This window comes from Parus major, chromosome Z (assembly GCF_001522545.3).
Source record: "Parus major isolate Abel chromosome Z, Parus_major1.1, whole genome shotgun sequence".
NCBI classification, from domain to species: Eukaryota; Metazoa; Chordata; class Aves; order Passeriformes; family Paridae; genus Parus; species Parus major.
Window position 1 is genome coordinate 44835139 of NC_031799.1, and position 7013 is coordinate 44842151.

Here is a 7013-nt window from a genome sequence, read left to right on the forward strand (position 1 = left end):
CCTCTGCTGTTGGGAGCCGGGGGAGCGGCAAAGACGTTCCCCGAGCACGTCCCTGCAGAGCTGAGCCAGCCCACCGCCACACCCACGCTCAGTTTAAAAAGGCTCCCCACGCTAGCTCGGAGTTCTTGGTTATCGCTGGGCACATGCAAACCGACTCTGGTGCCCCCAGTAACATCCGAACTATCCCCACAGCCTCAAACACCCAGAGCTCTGCTTGCTCCCAAGATTCGACCTCATATAATTCCAGAAACACAGAATGTTCTGAGCTGGAAGGGACCCACAAGGATCATACAGTAGAACTTCTGGCCCTGCAGAGCACTATCCTCACACCATGTGCCTGAGAGCGTTGTCTAATTGTTTCTTGAACTCTCTCAGGCTAGGTGCTGTGAACACTTCCCTGGAGAGCCTGTTCCAGTGCCCAGACACTCTCTGGGTGAAGCACCTTTTCCTTATATCCAACCTAAACCTCCCCTGGCACAAGTTCACCCCATTCCCTCAGGTCCTGTCACTGGTCAGTGCCTGTCTCTCCACCTTCTCTCACAAGGAAGCTGAACAATGGGATGAGGTTTTGCCTCAGTCTCCTGCAAGCTTAGCAGATCAAGTGACAACAGCCACTCCTCATATGGCCTCTCCTCAAGGTTCTTCAACCATCTTCATAGCCTTCCTTTGGATGCAAGAGCAGGACTCCAAATCCTTGCCTGACTAAACCCAGGGATGCCCGAGTTGTCACAGGACCCCAAAACATCCCCAACCCTATTCTAGTCCCCTCCCTCTGAACCTTCCTCAGGCGCTTCCCTCTACTCTACCTAAATGTCCCCAGACACCCTTATCCCCATGCCAGCAGTTCAAAACTCTCTTAAGTCCTGCTCCAGGGTATTTCCACTTATCCTCACAGACTACCTGAGTGTCTCCAGTATTCTCTAGTCCTGGAGACTGGAGATTGGGTACACTCCCAAAACTGCTTTCAAAGTGTGCAAATACTTCTGAATGGGACCCTGAGAATGTCATCCAGGTGTTATGAATACCTGCAAACTCTACCCAAGTACCCTCAAAACCCCACAAACCTGCCTCACAGCCCCCCCAAAGTTCCCAGCCCCTGCTTCTGAACCCCTGAAAGTCCTTCTTCAAAGGCCCACAAGCCATCATTTCCTATAAACACCCCATAAACCCTTTTTGTTGTTCACAAAACATGCATAAGTCCCTTGCAGGAGCCACCAAGCAAACCACAAGCTTGTCCATGGCCCCCAGAATTTCCCATAACCTGTTTCTAGGTCTGCAACCACTAAATACCATGAAACCTTTCTCTTGGGCCAGGAATACATCTCAAGTCACATTCAACTGTCCCCAAAGACTCATCTAAATTGTCCACGACCTAAACCCTAAACCCTCCAGACTTTCTCAGACTTTTCCAAGGCCATGCCAAAGGGCCCATACACTGTCTCACCAAACTCCAATATACCCAAATGTGCCATAGCTCTTGTTGGCTCTGCAAGACTCAATACCCTGCCCAAGAAGGCACCCAGAATTTGGATTCTTTGCTGCAAGGGGGATTGTCTGAATGGACTGCTTTCAACACTGAGGTGTGCTACTTTCCTACAAAATAGGCTCACAATGGCCATAAAGTTTTACAACTACCTGGCAGGTTCTGTGCAACTTTTCTATAAGTAAGGTGCTAGTTTCACACCAAGGGATTTTGCACAGTGCCTGGCTCCCTAGTAGCCCCTGTGTGGGACTTTCCCTTTTCCACTCACAACTTGCTTGGCAAGGAAAAAGCAGGTTAAGATGAGGTTGCATGATAGGTACAGCAACATCTCCCACAGCTTCTTTTCCTCTGTATTTCCTTAGTGCTGGACAAAGCTCAATGAAGGCTGTCAGGTTTGTCAGACTTTTCTGAGACTCTGTCCTGCAGGAGCTGGCAAAGGGAAGTGGCACAGAGACCTATGGAGGAAGGCTAGTAGTCATCAAAGCAGCCCAAACCAGGACTGGTATCTGAATACACCTGTATTTCAGATCTATCAGATGGGGAATTGTAGATCTATTCTGTAACAACACAGTTCTTGCTAATGATTCATTCTTGCATGATGTTCATCACATCTTCATTTTCCCACCCTGTGACTATGTAGCTCAGCTCTCAATAAGCTATGAGTACCATGTAGCAGATGCAAGCTCCTTAGCATTGCTGCCTGAGGTCCTGAGTGGCTTCTAGTCAAGGAGGGGATGGCACTGAAACACAGAAGAACTTTGAGGAGAGAGGTTAAAGTAAGCTTGTCTTACGTCTTCTGATTTTCCTCCATTGTACCTGACTTCTTCTATGCTGTCTCTTTCCCAAAATGTGGTAGAGGTCTTCCCTGTTCCTCACACTGTTTATATTTTCTTTGCTTTTGCTACTGTGTATTTAGAATGTATGTTTCTTATTTCCAGTCTCTTGTGCTCATTTTCTAGCAACCTTTATTCTGAATAAACCTGAGTCCTGCTTTTCCCCTTTGCTGGTTATATGGTTCACTCACGTAACCACAAAGTGTGTCTGGCTGTGCCATCACAGTGTTACAAAGTTCTTGGACACTGTTTGTGGAGCAGGAGTTGAGTATACTTACACATGCGTTTAAGAAAAGATGATATTCATTATGTCCTGGTCAGTGTATTTGTAATTCATGGGTAACTAAAACTTTTGTTTCAGTTACACAACTCCCTGACTGTATTACAGATCTCTGAAAGTCAATATGCTATGGAGGGTGTGAGACAAGAGGACTCTTGCAGAATACAATTGGACCCAAAAGTGCTCAACCCTGACCTACCTAAAGATAGTCTGTGAAGTTTCATACCTGATGGTGGGGCACATGCAACTAGATGGCCTCCACCGAACATGTGGCATGTTGTCTGTTTGAACTGCTTGACATCATCTGGAAACTGCAAAGAGTGATCCTGGAAGTCTGGGTCCCATGGTGCTTGAGTTATTAGAGGGGATTTGAGGTACATACAACCCACTTGTTTTCTTCATCTGAATGTGGATTTACAGCTGTGCTGCTGGCAGGACATTTTCAGTCCAACCTCCTTCTCACCAGGACTATCCCAGCAATAGGTCTGTCACTATGCCTTTGCCAATGCCAAAACAATTGTTACTTGACAGTGACTGAGACAGCCTAGCTACAGTACCTATACAGTATACGTATAGAATCGTTCTTGTTGCCCTTGTTGTCCCTGGCTAGATTTATGTCTATGAGGATTTGTTGTGATTTGACACTGGCCAAATGCCAGGCACCCACAAAAGCGCTCACTCACCCTCCTCTGCTACAGCTAAGCAGAGGAGAGAAGAAATTATCGAAGAGTCTGTGAGTTGACATAAGGACTGGGAGAAAATACTCCAAGGTCAAAATAACTCAATTTAGAGATACAAATTGACTTTTTTACTAACAAAATCAGAGGAGGATAGTGAGAAGTAATATAAGACCTTAAAAGTGCCTTTTCTTCCCCCAGCCACTTCCTCCTTCTCACCCACAGCACAGGAGATAGGGCATGGGTTTTTGGTCAGCTCATCACCCAAGGTTTTCTTCTGCTGCACAGGGAGAGAAGTCTTTCCCCTGTGAGACCATGGAGTTCCTTCCCGTGGGAGACAGTTCTCTGTGAACTTCTCCAGCTTGGCTCCAAATCTAAGGAGGAGCAGTCCTCCCAAAACTATGTGAGTCCCTCCCATAGGCACACAATCCTCCCAAAACTGCTGTGGTGAAGGTCACTTTTCCACAGGGTGCAGTCCCCCAAGGACAGGCTGCTCCATGCTGGAAGCAGGGCCCTCTCTCTGGCGGGTTTCCCACTACATCACAACCTCCTCCAGGCATCCACCTGCTCCAGCATGGGCACCTCCCCACGGGCTGTGGGTGGATCTCTGCATCCCCTGTGGATCCCCAGGGGCTGCAGGGCACAGCTGCTTCACCATGGGCCACACCAGGGGCTGCAGGGGAACCTCAGCTCCGGTGCCTGGAGCTCCTCCTGCCCCTCCTTCTCCACTGACCTTCGTGTCTCACATGTTCTCACCTCCTTGTCTTCTCTGTCTAGAATTAAAACTGTACTCCTACCTTTGTTTTGGTTTCTTCTTAAATATATTATCACAGAGGCATTACCATCATCTCTAGTTGGTCCAGTCTTGGCCAGTGGCATATCCATCTTCAGAGCCATCAGGGACTGGCTCTGGTAGACATGGTGGAAATTTCCAGCAACTTCTCACAGAAGCCACTTCTGTGGTCTCCCCTGCTACCAAAAACCAGGCCAAAAACAGCTTTCTTTATTTAATCCCTGGCAGTTCAGACTATCTCTCAGCACTTCTCCCAGGCTACCTGCACTTGTGTCCACACTCTGCGCGTTTCCTTGTTGTGTTTGAGTTTGTCCAGGGGTTCCTTCTTCATCCATGCAGGTCTCCTGGCATTTTTTGCCTGATTTCCTCCTTGCTGGGGTGCATGCTGCTGAGCTTGAAGGAGGTGATCCTTGAATATCAACCAGCTTTCCTGGGCTTCTCTTCCCTTCAGGACTTTATCCCTAAACATCTCTGAAGAACCCAAGATCTTCTGTCCTGAGGTACAGGGTGGTGGTGAACTTGCTGTTCACCTTTGTCACTGTCCTATAGATCTCAAACTCCATTTCATGGTTACTGCAGCCAAGACTGTTCTGGGCTTTGCATTCCCCACTGGCCTCTCCTTCTTGGTAGAACAAGGTCCTGCATATCACACCTTTTTTTCTTTAATCACTTGGAGACAGAAATTATCATTGTGTTCCAGAGACCTCCCGGATTGCTTATGTCCTGCTCTATTCTCCCCCAAACAGCTGCCAGGGTGGTTTAAGTCCCCTCTGTGGCCCAGGCTTGTGAATGTGAGGCTGCTCCTATCTGTCTACAGAAGGACTCACCTGCTCAGTGTCCCTGGTCAGGCAGCCTGTAGTGGACCCCAGCTATAATGTCACCTGTCCCTGCCTTGCCTCTAATCCAGATCCATGAGCTCTGTTGGCTCTTCATCCAACCCACTGCAGAACTCCATCCACTTCAGCATGTCCTTGGTACAGAGACCAACACTCTTTCCTTATCTGTCCTGCCTGTTTTCAAAAGAGCCTGTAACCTCTCATTCTAATGCTCGAGTTGTAGGAGCCACCCTACCATATCTCTGTGGTGCCTGCCCCTACCTCCTCTCATTCACTCCCTGTGCTGTGTGCGTTGGCACAAAGGAATTTAAGTTCAGTTGCTGATGAAACTGACTTACAGGCTGGAGTGCCAGGAATTCCTTCGTGACTTTTCATGGATTCTCCTCCTGACCCACTCCAAGTTCTGGGCATCTCTTGCTGACTTGCCATCAGACTGGAAGGACTAAGAGGGACTGAGGCTCCCATCTCCCGACACCTTGAATTTAAAGCTCTCTTCACCAGCCTGGCAAGCCTATGGTTGAAGATGCTCTTCCCCTTCTCTGGCAGATGGACCCCATCAGCCCTCAGTACGCCCAGTTTCTCGAGGTGTGTCATGTGGTCCAGGAAGCTGAAACCCTGACTCTGGTAGCAGCTTGTAACCATTTGTTGACTTGCCAGATCTGACTGGCCCTTTCAAACATCTTCCTTTTCAGGGGAGGATTAATGAAACAGCAGTGTCTAGCAGTCAGTGGACTGTACAAGGCTCAGTAATCTATCAGTGACATCCTTGCTACGACTCCTCAGTAAGCAGCAGCTCTCTAGAGTGTCAGGTCTCTTGGTACCTCTGAACCTCTCAGAAGACACCTACTGCTATCACCCTCTGCCTTTTCTTAGTTGTGCTGGCTGTAATGTGGGACCAGATGGGGCTGCTGTACTGGTTCTTATACAGGGAGCAGATGGGGCTGCCTTACTCAGCTCCAGTGCCTCTCATGATGTGACAGGTCTTTCCCCTTCAGTCTGCAGAGAAACAAAGTGGTTATGCAAGGGCACTTCAGGCTTCGGGGATGTCTCTTCCCCCTGTGGTCCTTGCTGTTCCAAGTTTCCATTCTTCTGCATTATTAGCCTCCTCCCTTCCATGTGTTCTGGTGAGGGAGTTTTTTTTGGCTGTTTGGTTGTTGCCTCATGGGGCCACTGCAGGCTGAGCTTGGGACCAGCTATCTAACACCTTCTCTCAGTCTCCCTGATGCTATGCAGCTTTCTCACTGCCTTCTGCAGCTCAGCCACCTGCTGCAGGAGGTGCATTACCTGAGCACATGTTCTGCATGCAGGTCTGCTGTCTGTCTCTGCCGCAGGAAAAATATGTATTTTCCTGCAATCTGAGATCTGCCCTACCTGTTCTGGTGGTGTCTGCTGTTCCCACCCAGACAGAGCTGCTGTAGAGAAAGGCTGCATTGCAGAACTCAGATTTCAGCCACAGCATGACTGTGAATCCCCACCTGCTTCAAAGGGCTTCTCTCTGATCCACTGCTGTTATGAGACCAGTGACGTGACTGTCCCATCTCCTCTCCTTCAACTTCACAAAAACAGAAGGGTTTAGTGAGACCAAACCACTGCCAGGACCATTCACCTTTGTAGGAGGTCTTCTGCAGGTTTCCAGTGACACCTACAGACCTAATGGTAGAGGTCTCTGCTGGTGATAGTAAAAGATTTTAAAATCACAGAAAATTCAGGGAGTTAGAAAGAAAGTTAGGCTTGGTAGGACCTGGGAAAGTGTTAAAGGTAAGCTCTGGGAAATGTTAGGACTTGTGCTTGCTAGATCATGTGAAACTGCTAGACTACTATCTGTGTAGTCAGTATGTGATAAATTATATAATTGTTAGATGTGATTAGATATAATTATTGTTTAAAGAATCATGAGAAACTGTGTTAGGGGTGGAGGGGGATCATGAGAAATCCATGCTTGGATGAAATCAATGTATACAATAGAACAACGTTAAGTTTAATAATTAATATGTAAGTTATATAACTATAGAGTATAAAACATATTCAGCTCAAAACCAGGTCAGGTCAGATTTGGGTCTGTGTACTCCTGACACCCAGAGCTCTTTTACAAAAGCACCTACATATAATCA